Below are 15296 nucleotides of genomic sequence, written 5' to 3' on the forward strand. Positions count from 1 at the left end.
TGTCGTACCTTATTCACTATGTGTATATATGAAATATGACTTCTGTATTACTTCAACCTTGGTATCACTTCTGGATCTGGTTCCCAATGATAAGATCTCAATAAAGGTCGAAACCAGTCTGGGTGGTGATCCTTCCCATAATGCATAGCATTATACATGTCTGTAAAGCAACTGATGTGAAGTCATTAGCCTCTCTATATACAAGTAGCCCAGTCGTGAAGATACTTCACATACAAACATTGTTTGCTTACACTTCGATAATGGATTAAAGCAAGAATAATTTCTTGTCATCTTTAATTTATAATATAACCAAATGAAAAAAAACTTTCAACAAACATAATCTTATTATGATTACTTTATTTGGATAAATGTATTTTTTAGTAATCGCATTTCATGTCTATATAAATAAACGTGCATGCAAGTTACAAAATCATAGTGGATCAAGAGAACTAATGCCTCACTCATGCAGTGAGGTATCAATTCAGCATCATCCAAGTGAAATAGGCTGATAGGGAGAGCAAGATGAAGTACAGTGTAGCTAAGTTGTGTGAAGGAATTAATGAGCAGGGGAGTTTATTCTCTATTTATACCCAATATTTGGGTATTCATTGGGGATCTGGTAATTAGAAAAAAAAAAAAAATCTGTATAGCATGAGGACAGTGAGAAGGAAATGTATAAGTAAATTAGTCTAGCAAGTAAAAGAATGATCATTATGGGTAATTTTAATTATGATAATATAGACTGGAATGAAAAGATGGCATCTGGCAGCAAAGAGGATGAATTTCTCAAGTTTTTGAGAGACAACTACCTTAGACAGTACATAACAGTGGATATGCAAAAGTTAACTGTCTTGGATTTGATCACCTCATCTTATCAGAGGATGTTATTACAAATGAGGTGTCATATCTTCTTCCAGTTAGTGAAAGTGATTTTAAAGTGTGCATCTGGGTGGCAGCCAGTCATGTGAAGATAGGTGTCTCTTAATCTCAGACTTCAGGAACAACAAAGAATTATTACTATCACACAGCACCTCCAGGAAGTCTGAAAACTCATCATAGGGAACCCAAACTATCCACATAATATCTACTGTTTCTACTTGAATTCAATGACATGTAAAGCGCACGGCTGATTCTGGCAAATATTCCACTCATTCACCCTCTCCAAGTGAAAAATCTGGTCCTCATACACTTGCAAACTGCACTCTTACTCATTTTTCAAGGATATCTTCTTGTTCTGTCCCTTTAGCAATCCTATAAAATCTTTTTAGTAACTTAAATGCTTTTATCACATCCCATCTTTTTCACCTATCGACCAACTTTTGCAACCCGCACGCCTTATTGTCATAGGGAACATTCCATAGCATTTCCTATGACAGAACACTTCACAAATCCTGAAATTTTCATGAAACACCTTAGTTATTTTGTAATGTATTAATTAATAATTAATTTAGCTGATTTTTTAAATTAATAATTGAGCATTAATTATTCATTAATAATTAATTAAACATCAATTAAACATAAACATAATTAAATTCATTTGTGCTGATTTTCATTGACATATCCCATTCTAATCACCAAAAATTTATAACATTATTATAAGTACTTACGAGTGTAGACTTTTTCTCCTGTGTGCTGGTAGTTTTCCCCTCTTTTTGTACATCCTGAAGATCGCTTTGTAGGCTGGTGGTGGATGACTCACTATCTGTTGTGTCACAAACACCTTCAATAAGAGATTTCTCAATACCAAAATTAAAGTCCCTTGTCTCTTATTCATATTAAAATTTAAATCTGCAGGCCTATTAATTTGAAAAAATCATGGCACTACGGTTTCGAAACTTTCACCCTACAATACGAACTTGCAAAGAAAGTATCCAGTGTTACTAGATTTGAGAACCGGATACAGACTACCTTGATCTTCAATTTTAGTGGAAAAATTTCTTTTTTCTTCCTTGCTGATTGGTCACTAACATTTGCAACACAAATGTTATTTCTTTCAGTTTTGTGAACAGAGGATATGCCACTCATTGCAGGCAATTTTTATGATTCGTCATAAACAGCGGTATTCTCTTTCCCGATTGTTGGAAGATTTCGATGTGTGAAAATTAACGATAATTCATGAATATTTCCATGTTTAAAAATATGCTGCTTGGTCACTAACATTTGCTACACAGATGTCATTTCCTTCAGTATTAAGAACAGAGGATACGCTGCCCATTGTTATAATCCACTTGCAGGCAGTTTTTATGACCGGTCATTAACAGCGGTATTCCCTTTCCCAAATGTTGAAAGGTTTTGATGTGTGAAAATTAACGATACACAGATTAGGCGTTCTGAGTTTGAGCTTTTCAACATATTCACGAATATTATTCTCCTCAGAATATTTCCACTATAAAATATTTCGTCGTCATCGTCCGGTAGCATCCTCTAGCAAGAGGGTTGCAGCAGATGAGCAGCTCTTCTCCATTTCTCTCTGTCAGTCGCTTCCATCATTCTTAAACCAGTCCATTCCACGATGTCATTAAACCACTCTCTAGTTGGTCTTCCACTTCTTCTCTTCCCCTCAACTTTCCCTTGTAATATAGTTCTTGTCAGGTGTCCCGAAGAACCTCTCGGAATATGTCCTGCAAATCTAGTCTTTCTTTGCATAATATTCTTTAACAGTGTTCTTTCCATCCCAACTCGTCTTAAAACTTCTTGATTTGATATTCTTTCTGTATAGCTAATCTTTTCCATCTTTCTATAACACCACATTTCCAATGCATTAATTCTTTCCATATCTCTCTTTCTTAGTGTCCATGACTCACTTCCATAACTTGCAATACTCCAAACTGTTGCTTTAACTATTCCAATTCTAACGCCTATTTTAGTGTTCTTGTTTATTAAAATTCTCTTCATTTCCATAAATGCCCATTTAGCTTTACCTATTCTATTTCTAATGTCCAACTCTGAAGTTCCTTTCTCTGAGATCCAGCTACCTAAATATTGAAATCTTTCCACTTCTTCTAAAATCTTTCCACTACATCTTATTTTTACATTATCTCCTATTTTTCTACCCATTATCATTATCTTGGTCTTTTTTGTGTTAATTCTTAGCCCATACTCTTTACAAGAGTTTTCAATTCTTTGAATAATTTGTTGTAACCCATTTTCACTTTCTGCCATCACTACTACATCATCCGCATATCTTAAGTTATTAATGATTCTTCCGTTTATTTTTATTCCTTCTTCTACATCCTCAAGTGCCTCTCTAAACATTTGTTCGCTATAAAAGTTAAACAATAATGGTGATAACTTGCATCCTTGCCTGACTCTTCTCTCCACTGGGAATTCTCCTGTTTCCTCTCCATTTACACATACTGACACTATTTGTGACCAATATAATCTCTTTAAAATTTCCAAGTCATAAGAGTCAATATCAGTATTTTCTAGAATGTCAAAAAGCCTTTCATGTTTCACTGTATCAAATGCCTTTTCAAAATCTAGAAATCCCAAAAACAATTTTCCACCATGGTTTAGTATTTTCTCCCCAATAATTCTTAGACAAGTTATAGCCTCTCTAGTTCCTCTGTTGGTTCTGAATAAAATATTTATTCATGAAAAATGCTTAGAAAACTAAAATGACAAATTCCAGGAGAACTTCTCAGGGAACACTTATTCACCTTCTGCAGAACACTAGTGTTTTGGGGAACACAGCTTGGGAAACCTTGCCATAGACCATTCAACATGTTGATCACTTGCCTCTAGATCCTCTCCACTACTTCATTCCAATAATTAACAATAACAAAAGAGATTAATTAACACTAATTTAATATGAACCAATTCCAAAACAACAGTAATTAATGTATGCTATAATGGATATAACATGTTAGCAATAGCTAATAGTCTATTATTGACTATTAGTCATTGAGCATACTCAATATACTGTTATTGAATTAGCAGGCCAGCATCTCCCTTTGAGGGGGACAGCAGTAACACAGCTTTCCAAGGGTTAGGTACCAGTAGTACACAGTACCAAACTTGATGGTAATCCTTCATTTGCTGCTTATTAGAGGCTTCCTGATCAGCTGGCAAATAATTCTGTCATCACTTATTCTGGAGGGAGTCCAAGTTAGCAATGTGCAGAAGTCACTGTCCAAGACCACACCTGGGAGTTATGTACACAAGTCTATATTAGCAATCTAACTGCAATGTAAAAAAATCTCTCATAAAAAAACATATGAAAGATACAACATAAAAGTTGTAAAAAATAACAAAAATATACCCCAAAACTCCCAAAATAATATCAAAATTTCTTCCAATAAAAACACTTCCAAACCCATTTCACAAATATTAATGATATACACCTATTATATTAATGATATACACTTGCATACATAATTACCTAACCTAACCTGAACTACTCCTCTTAACTGAATTCCAACTGGCATCTTCCATAACTACAACTTATGTCAACTATCCCAACTACTAGATATTGCACGATGCATTCTGCAAAAAAAGTAAGGAGTGTATGCTCTTGATTAAATATGATATCCCTTACCAAAGGCTAACCCTGAAATTCCTTGAATTCAATCTGTTCTGAACTCAAGATTTTCTTACCTTACGTTACAGCCTTCATTGGCTGTCTTTACTGCTCCTCTAATTCTGATAACTATGCTATCCTCTTTGACTGTTTATTGCTAAAAGAAGATTTCATACAATCTAATTATCCAGATTTGAGAGTGTCTTACTAGGAGACTAAATTCCATAACAGAAACTGGCTCCTCCTTCTCTAACTTAACAGATCATGCCAGAAGGGAAGCAGAATCATTTGCCATCAGTCATGATCTATCACAAATAAACCTACCAACCTGAATACCAGACAATCCTCATTATTCTTCCGGCACTCTGGACCTCTTCTTAACTAGCTTTCCCTTCAAATACATTGTGAATGTTTGCTCCCCTTTTGGCAACTCTGATCACAATCTTATCCAAGTTTCCTTTTCTACAGATCATTCTCCTCTCAGCCAATCTGCCACATACTCTATAGTGCTATAATGGTGTTAACTGGGATAACCTCTGGAATTTTTATGTCTTTTTTCCATAGTTAGATTACTGTTTTCACTCTCCTGGCCCAAACAACAGTAATGAACTAATAAATGAAATAACTCTCACTGGAATGAGGACCTTCATTCCCCCACACCAGTGCAAACATCCAAGCTCTGGTTCTCTAAACAATGTGCCTTTGTAGTCTGTGATAAAAACACGGTATATGTTCAATGGCTTAAATTTAAAAAAAAAAAAAAAAATCCATCTTCTCAGTCAACTTGCACCACAGCCTGAAACAATTCCAAAGCAGACTTTTGTAAGAATGAAATGTAATAAGCTTGCCTCCTGCTCAACTGACTGTCAAGCCTTCCCAAGGCTGTAGGGCAGAAGTTATGCCCTTCCTTGTTTTGACCTTATTAAATATCAAATTAAACTTGATACTAAGGCTCCTGGTCCAGATGGTATTCATCCAATTGTGCTCAAAACTCATGGTCCAGAATTAATATTCATCCTGTATTGACTATATAAACTGTCATATTTCTGGCATCTACCCAACAGCATGGAAGTAAGCCTTTATGCAGCCTGTACTTAAAAAGAGAGATAAAAATCAGCTATCAAAATTCCAGCTATCATTCCATTGCACTCACTTTAGTAATCTCAAAAGTTATCATAAACAACCAACCTTTTCACAACCTAGGAATCCATCAATTAATTAGCATACCAATATGGATTCTGCTATTCTCATTCTATGACCTCCTTGCTAACCTTACCAACCTTGGGACACAGACCATGGAAAGATTTGGAGAAACCTATGCAGTCATTCTCAATATTTCAAAGGTATTTGATCGTGTCTGGCATCAAGGCCTCATGAACAAGCTATCATTTTATGATCTTCCTCTTGTGCTTTGTGATTGGAATGACAGCTTCCTCTAAGGTTGTTTGCTGCATATCATGGCAGATGGCTTCCTCTCACATTTCTTTAGCAATGCTGGAGTACTCCACCGTTCTGTACTCTTGTGCATGTTCTTCCTCCTTTACATCAGTGACATCCTCTGACTTTTCTATTCATGGTTTTAAAATCCTATTCAGTTTGTTGATGATAGTACTCGCCATTTTCTCTTCTTCACTAGAGAAACCAGATAGTGCTCAAATGATCGAAGCCTCAAGATCTTCCATAATTAATGCCTTAAATACTGATCTCCTCACGATTCTCAAATGGAATGAAAATAACTTAGTGAATTTCGATACTATTAAAATTCAAGCCTCTTTTATATCCCACAAGACAGATTCAACTTTAATGTTCCAATTCTTTCAAGATTGTTTTCTCTTCATGAGTTGTCACATTGGTTTATCCTGACACAAACAAATTACATCAATAACCTCCTCAGTCTCTAAAAAACGTAAGTGTTCTTTTTCATTCAAAACATTACTCCGCTTTTGTGTAACACTTCATAAGTGTCAGATCCGACCACCTCAGAATACTGTTCTCATATTTGGGACTGGGCATCCAAAACTCCCTAAGAATTCTAGATGATAAACGGAAGAGGGCAATCTGCTTAATAGGCAATCCCTATTAAGGTTGGTTGCCAGCAGAGGGTGGTCAATTGGTGGAGCCTCTGCTACTAATGGCTTGCAAACAGTTAAGCAAGTTTGAGCACGGTTAGTAGTTGGAAGGGGTTCAATCGTTCAGTGCTGTTGGCACACTCTCCCTCGATGAGTCTTTGGACTCCCTGGAGGTGTCACATAATAATAATAGGCAACCCCTCTCTCAGACTCCCTTTGGTCACTTTCCCCATAGGCGCTGCTCTGTGAACTGCCCACTATGTTCTTCTAATCATGTAAGAAATAGAGCTGCCACTAGACAACACCCATAACACTATCCATTTTTTAATTTTGAGAGAAACTTGCAACATCAAAAGAATTATTTACACGTTAGCACAAGAAAAGTGTATTTAATATATTGCCAGAAATTTCAGTTTGAAAATAACAAACTATCATCAGTGGCTAGACAGAAAACAGTTTTTTTACAAGGTAGAATACAAACAATTGATCATTCAAAATTAGAACGAGCTGCATGATGTTATATCATTAATCACGATATCATTTCACTGAAGACAGGTAAACTTAAAGTGCAGAATAGTTACATGTATAATTTACAATGTCATACAAAAAACTTAATTTATAAAATCATACTAAAGATATCATTAGACAGATGTAATATCTAGAACGTCTCCATTAAAAAAAATAAATAAATAAAAATAATAAATAAATAAAATAATAATAATAATTAATGTGTTATTCGGATCAAACTTTCCCATATTTTTAACATTGATAGGCAGTCATTACGATTCAGGTTAGGGTGGTGAAGTAAGGCCTCAGCACTCTCTTTAAATAGGAGTTCGAATTTATACTAACATCTGTGTAGAAGGCGAGTTTTGGACCAGAGAATGATGTGGTTGTCTCTAATCCATGTTGCACCAATCCAGACTTATCGGATTTGTTGTGAAGAATATAAGATTGATGTTCTTGTAATCTTTTTTCTATAGAGCATCCAGTTTGTCCAAAGTAAGAAAGATAGCAGTAACATGGAACTTGGTATACACAAGGAAGAGACATAGTTGAGCGTTTATTTTTGGATGAGGGGAAATAGGTAGATATTTTATTAATAGGAATATAAGTAGCTGTTGGCTATTTCATCTCTCCAGTGAAAAAGCTAATACACTCTGCCTAGAAGTTGCATCCACTCTACTTAAAGCCAAGCTTCCTCCATCTAGCATATCTCCATCTGAGAAGAAAGCTCTACATTCCCAAAGAAGCAAGAGTCACCTTGTTATCACTAAAGCAGACAAGGGGAAAAACTACAGTAATTATGGATTCTTCAAATTACAAAAGAAAAATTTCTCTTTTACTACGAGATCGCTCAACATACCAAGAACTGGATCATGACCCCACTAACAGGCAACTGAAGAAATTAAATTCCCTTCTAGATGAAGTTAGAAGTTTAGATGCAAACACCACAGAAAGGTTAAAAAAATCATTTTGAAAGACCTCCTAGGTTTTATGGTCTCTTCCAAAAAAAAACAGACATTTCTCTCCGTCCTATTGTAGACCGCATAGACAAATATTTAGTGAACTTATCAAAATAACATACAAAAAAATCTCCGTTTTTATAAAAAAACATTTCATCATCATCACCATCAAATTCCTGATATATACCCTCAAGGGGTGTACAGGATATGATAGTACTACATGAAAAATTTACATCGTTACTAACTTCCTATCTACAATTTTCCTCCAAATCAGTCTGTTAAATGTCAAGACTCCAATATTATCAGGTCTTATATTTCTGTCTTCTAAAGCACTTTTTACTGTATCAATCCATCTATATCTTGGTCTTCCTCTGGGTCTTTTTCCTGCCAACCTGGCAGAGAAACTTGTTTTGCTAATCTTTCCTCTCCCATTCTGCTTAAAGTGGCCATAACCATACCACCTGAGATTAGCTCTGCTAATGCATTCCTGGATGCTGACAATATCAAGTTCTTTCCTAATATCCTTGTTTTTAATATGATATTGCCATTTTTTTTTTTTTTATTGCCATTGATGCCATCTGTTCATGCCCCTAATCTTTCTCAGGACACTCATATCTGCAGTCTCTAGTCTTTGGTCAAGTGTTTTACTTCTAACCCAGCCTCTCAGATCCATAACAGATTCTAACACAAGTAATAATAATAGAATCGGTTATTACTTGTGTTAGTAATAACCAGTCCATGTCCTGAGCAGAAATCCAACAGGTATTTGCCATTATTATTAGCTTTGCTCTTTTCTCCAAATTTTCCCAAAATATTTTTGTATGTCTGACAATCATTTCTTATTCTGCTATTTAGATCCACAACAAAGACCAACTTTTCCTTTTTCATTGTGCCAGTTGCTTTCTCTAAAGCCTCAAAAAATTGCTCCACTTCTACCTTAATAAAACCTTCTGTGGGACCATAGGTACAAATAAGTCTCATTGTCCAGTTCCCCATTCTCATATTTGCCCACATCACTCTACTTGAGACTGCCTGTCACTCAAGAAGATTAGCCTCGTGTTTTGTGTTGAATACTATGGCTACTCCTTCTTTTCCTTGATTGTCATTGCCTGAATATAACATTTTGTATTTATTGCTCAGAAAGATCACCAGTTTTGGTCTTTTTTGTTTCAGTCACCCCTATTATGTCAATCTGGTACTTATCTAATTCCTCAGCTAGCTCCATTTCTTTGCCATTCAGGCTTCTTATGTTGATAGTATCGATCTTGAACTCTGGTGATGTTGAGTTGGGATAAGTTTTAGGATTTGTTCCAGTGGCTGACTTTTTGCTGTTTGCCCTGCTTCCCTGGCGAAAACAACGAGGGCCTTGTTTATCCGGGCAACGCTCCAGCCGGCATGAAATTCTGTCATGTTGTACCATAATTTGAAAAAAAAAAAAAACATTTTGGATTTTTAAACAAATTAAAAAATGTCTCCTTGAAACCTACTGATCTTATGGTGAGCTTCGATGTAGAATCTCTATTCACAAATGTGCCTCTCAAAGAGACTTTACAACTACTTACTGACATCTTTCCACAAGATATCGTACAATTATTCTGATACGTAATGCACTCCGGATATTTTTTGTGTCAAAACAAATTCTACAACCAAGTAGAAGGAACTGCAATGGGAAGTCCACTTTCCCCTGCTCTAGCTAACTTTTATTTAGAACGTTTAAAAAACATCCTTTTTTCATCTACATACACCCTTAACCTTCTTTTTGGGTTAGATATATAGATGACATTTTTGCAGTATGGCCTCACAACAGAGATTCTTTATCTTCCTTTTTAACCAAAATCAATCATTTACATCCTCGTATCAAATTCACCATGGAAATTGAAAAAGACAACAAATTATCCTTTTTAGACATCCTTCATCTGCTCACCATCAGGAAATTTAACTACATCAGTCTACAGAAAACCCAGTTTTACTGAACCTTACATTCTCAAACAATCTGCACATCATCCCTCTCAAAAGACAGGAATCATCAAATGTTTAACTCAACGAGCTAAAACTAATTGTACTACTCCCCATCTTTTACAGAAAGAACTTTCTACTATCAAACAATACATTAAATTAAATGAATTCTCTGAAAGGACTACACAACATCTGTTCAACTCCTACAAGCCAAACCAAAACAACAAAGAATCAACACATCGAGTTCCAATCCCATATATCTCCGGAATTTCAGAACCAATTTCAAGAATTTTAAAGAAATATGATCTAACAGCTACTTATATTCCTATTAATAAAATATCCACCTATTTCCCCTCATCCAAAGATAAACGCTCAACTATGTCTCTTTTTTGTGTATACCAAGTTCCACATGACTGCAATCTTTCTTACTTTGGACAAACCGGACACTCTATAGAAAAAAGATTACAAGAACATCAATCCTATATTCTTCACAACAAATCTGATAAGTCTGGATTGGAGCAACATGGATTAGAGACAAACCACAACATTATCTGGTATAAAACTCGCCTTCTACACAGATGTCGATATAAATTCGAAGATTTAAAGAGAGTGCTGAGGCCTTACTTCACCGCCTTAACTCGAATCATAATGACTAACTATCGATGTCAAAAATATGGGAAAGTTTGATCCAAATAACACATCATTATTATTTCGTCTTATTATTTTTTAATGAAGACCTTCTATATACTACATCTGTCTAATGATATCTTTTTAAGTATGATTTTATAAATTAAGATTTTTGTATGACTGTAAATTATACATGTAATTATTCTGCACTCTTATGTTTACCTGTCTTCAGTAAAATGATATCGTGATTAACGATATATCATCATGCGACTCGTTCTAATTTTGATGATCAACTGCTTGTATTCTACCTTGTAAAAAAACTGTTTTCTGTCTAGTCATTGATGACAGTTTGTTATTTTCAAACTGAAATATCTGGCAATATATTATATATACTTTTCTTGTGCTAATATGTAAATAATTTTTAATATCACTATCCAACTCCACGCATACTGAATGAACTTATCATTTTCCTTCATTCCATCCACTTCTGTTCTTTGGAACAATCTCTCCCATTATCTTTTTCCCAATGAGTACAATCCCCAACTCCAAGAAACATAATTCATTACTTCTTTCTTCATAATCACTTACTCATACATGCCCTATTGTGTTATATGACTTGTGACCTTTGATGTGTGGCGGATCTTCACAAAAAAACATCAAGTAACTTAGCTGGCACTTTTAAACACATTACATTAAGCATTAATATTAACTTATTCAGTTTACTAAAACCAAATTTAGTGGATTAATAACTAGCATTAAGTTAATCAAGTTGCTCAAATGAAACTTTAAACAATGTTCAAATTTTCATCCCACCAGTAGTTTTATATATGTTAATTCTCAGCCTAGAATCCTACTTGGATTAACACATATGCACTTCAAAGATTCTTGCCAGACTACAGCAGTATAAGGATAGAGGAAATGTCTTCTTCATAGTGGGAGTATCAATTCATGCAGAAACACAGTCCATTTGAAGACTTCAATTATGGGTAAGCTGAATGATTCTTCATTCTAATACAAAAATATTAGCTTTCTTGCTGCAACTAAAGACTATTCTCAACAGCTTCTCAGTTTCCCCACCCAACTGTTAATGATTATCTATCATCATTGTGAATTATGACTAATGACATCCTCCCATCTTGGAGTCTGCTGACTAGTCACCTTTTGATATGATGAGTCACTCCCCTCTGTGCTAATGCCAGACTTTTACTGTCTCAAATGACTCGTGAGTTTCTACCAATGAGTCCTATGTCTCTTCTTGTTCCTTTTGATGGATACATACTCTTCTTTCTTTTATAACTTAACTTCTTTTTGCCATCTGATGAGTACTTATATTCTTTAGTCTCAGTACTGAGTATGCATGGCATCACAACCATAATGGTAATTTGCATTAGTTTCATTAGTGTAATATTTGCATAATGTGTAATGTTTGCATTAATGTAATACTGATGGTGATTATGAAAAGATCAGGAGACAGCTTGTAGCTATACCATGGAATGAGGAATTGGATAAAAAGTATATGAATGCTGCTTAGGCCATACTCAAGAACTATCTGGCAGAGCCAGTGTGTTTATGGATGGCTGTGATTTACGAGAATAAATGTCAGATGAAAGCAGGATGTGGGGGTGAGAGAGAGAAATAGAGGTACCGAAAAAGGAAATGGAAGACAAGTTGAGAAGAGTGAATGAGAAATTAAGATACTTTAAAGGTTAACTAGTGCAAGGAGAACAAGCATGGATTTGAGAGAAAGATATAAGAATGAGAGAGCAAGGGGAAAGAGAAGGCAGGAGAATAGGAGTGACGAGAAAAGAGAAAAAAATGAGAAAAAGTCAAGAAATATGTGCACAAGGGACAGAAAAATTGAAGAAAGTGAGAAAAAAAAAAGAAAAAGAGAGAGGGAGTGTAGAAGCAGAAATGGTCAGGGATACCAGTAAGAGAAGAATGAATGGAACCATGAGAAGTGTGATGCATGGAGATTCAATGATTCAAGGTGTGCAGAGGAACAACAGAGCATGTGACAAAGTGGGGTGAAAACATGGAAGACATGATAGTGATGGCCAAAACAAATAACCTGAGAAGTAGTATGAATCATGTAGCGAGATATGAGGTTGATGATAGGGATTATGCAGCAGAAAAGTGCAAGAAAAAAGATAGCAAGTGTTGCCTAAGTATAATAACACAGAGTGGAGAAGAAGAGCAGTGACAATGAATAATAGCAAGAATGTGTAGGAAGAGAAGTCTGGAATACATGGATTGGTGACAGAAAGGAAATGTATGAAAGAGATGGTTTGCATTTGAACACAGAAGAATGTAGGCACTTGAAGAAACTATTGTTATTCTGGGCAATGTAAAGTGTGTTAGCACAGGTTTTTTTTTTTTTTTTCACTTTTCACTTTCCTCTTCCCACTGAAGAGACCTCAATAAAGGTCGAAACTAGTCTGGGTAGTGGCCCTTCCCTTAATGCATAACATTAGACATATCCGCAAGGAGATGTGTTTTGCATTATAGGAGATACTGAGACAGGAGTGTTGGTAGCTTGCTCCACCTTTGCAATGAGTTGCCCTGGTGTTGTACCACCTTACCCCAGTCCTGAAGATACTTTCAGGCGCAAACTTTGTTTGCTCACACTTGGATAAAGGATTAAACTAAATTTATTATATGTTAGCACAGGGAAAGTAGAGTTGCTGCTAGTATGGAAGATAGCAGAGATAGATTCATGTGGGAATAGCAGACTGGGAAATGAGAATATGCTATATTGCTGAGCTGAGGGGAATCTGTGCAGAGTAAGGAAATACTGACAGTGCACTGTGTTTTCTACATATAAATACTCATAGCATTAGGAATAAAGGCAATGAGTTTGTGACATTGATTGACTGTCTGAAAGATTGTTGGTATCAGCAAAATTTGGTTGACAGAGGAAGATTTCCTGACAGAAATAGAAAATGAAGAGTAGAGCACATTTTTGGCAGGATATTGAAGGTAAATAAGGTGGTAAAGTTACTTATTGTAAGACATGAACTGTTCTCTCTAGAAAATCAGAGAAAAATGGCAATGATGGCTTTTAAAAGTATATGGTATGATAGAAATGGACAGGACAAATGTAGGGTGTTACTATAGACCAAGAAATATAGATGAGCAGGAAATACTTTGGCAAATTAGATTGATTATTGCAAAAGGAGGAATCATTATGGGAGACTTTATCAATAGTAGTATAAACTGGGAAAAGGAAACATCATACAATAATAAAAGAATGAATTTTAGCAATTTTTGAAGGACAAATGTCTTATGAGCATAGGGTGGAGGAAACAAAGATCAAGAGCTTGATTTAGTCACAACATCAGAAGAGCATTGTAATTAAGATATCATGCTTGTCTCCAGTTGGCCAGAGTGCTCAGGCGATCCTCATTTGGAGAATGAATAGGCATACAGAAATATCAAAGAGAAAGGAATTTCATGTTTAATATAAGACAGGTGACTATAATAGATTAGAAACAAGCTTGGAGCAGTACAATAAATGAAATAATCTGAAGGAAGAGGGATCAGTAGTGCAAGGAAGCTAGTTAAGTAATATCTGTAAACAGCAATAACAGATGGCACACTTCAAGTGGGGAAAATAGTAATTTGGAGTAAATTACTGACTAGGGAAATCAAACAAGAATTACACATATAAAAAGAGAGATGGAGAAAAGTTATATGAGAAATATAAAGCTCAAGCTAGAAAGGTGACCAGTATGGCAAGGAGAGAAAAATTAGAATATGAGAGCAGACTACTACTACAATTCAAGGAGAAATCCAAACAGTTCTTTCACTATGTGCCATGAGGAGTAAAAACAATTGTAGATGGAAGACATTGCTGGATGGAGACCATAATTGGACGACCAATGCAAATGATGTAGTAGTGGCGCAGGATTGGATGATTATGACTGTCTTACCTTGTGGACTGCTATAACCTTTGATATGGTGCAGTATGACCTTTGCTGTCCTTGCACCATTAAAGTCATAAAATCATCATCATCATCTCTCAGATCATTAGTGCCACCCAAGGCAGTTATTCTGCCTTATCTTTTCACATCCAGGCAGCATGACTAATATCATTAATTTTTGAGTGAGGGAAACATAATTTTGTTCTGCTTTTGTTATGCACTCCTCTTGTAATTTCTCTTCTCAGTCCTGCTAATCTCTTGCCAATTCTGTAACTTTTCAATGTTATCCTGTGAAGGATAACATTCAAGTGCTATTTCCTTATTTATGTCTCTTTCATTCTCCTGTGGTTTCGACCTCATCCTCAATTCACCTCTATCATAGTGTGGCAGGAGACTTACAATTTTTACCTTCTCGCTCTTCATTTTTGCTTTGTCCAGCAACTCCTTTACATCCTCCCTCATAGAACACCTCTCACCTCTCATATCACCAGCCTGGATGGCCAAGTGGTTAGCGCACCTACTCTCCAACCAACAGTCATGGGTTTGAATCCTGCTGCAGGCATGGATGATTATGATTGTCTTACCTTGTGGACTGCTATAACCTTTGATATGGTGCAGTATGACCTTTGCTGTCCTTGCACCATTAAAGTCATAAAATCATCATCATCATCTCTCAGATCATTAGTGCCACCCAAGGCAGTTATTCTGCCTTATCTTTTCACATCCAGGCAGCATGACT

General features: G+C 35.6%; 1 protein-coding gene across 6 annotated transcripts in view; it reads right to left on the bottom strand.

Annotated features, from left to right (window-relative positions):
- The window catches only part of LOC150095415 (uncharacterized), a 172227-nt gene that overhangs the window by 129513 nt on the left and 27418 nt on the right, over positions 1-15296 (bottom strand). The gene's annotated exons all lie outside the window — the stretch shown is intronic.

Source organism: Typopeltis vanoorti, chromosome 20, assembly GCF_054136105.1.
Source record: "Typopeltis vanoorti isolate ZY-2024b chromosome 20, IOZ_Tvanoo_1.0, whole genome shotgun sequence".
NCBI classification, from domain to species: domain Eukaryota; kingdom Metazoa; phylum Arthropoda; class Arachnida; order Uropygi; family Thelyphonidae; genus Typopeltis; species Typopeltis vanoorti.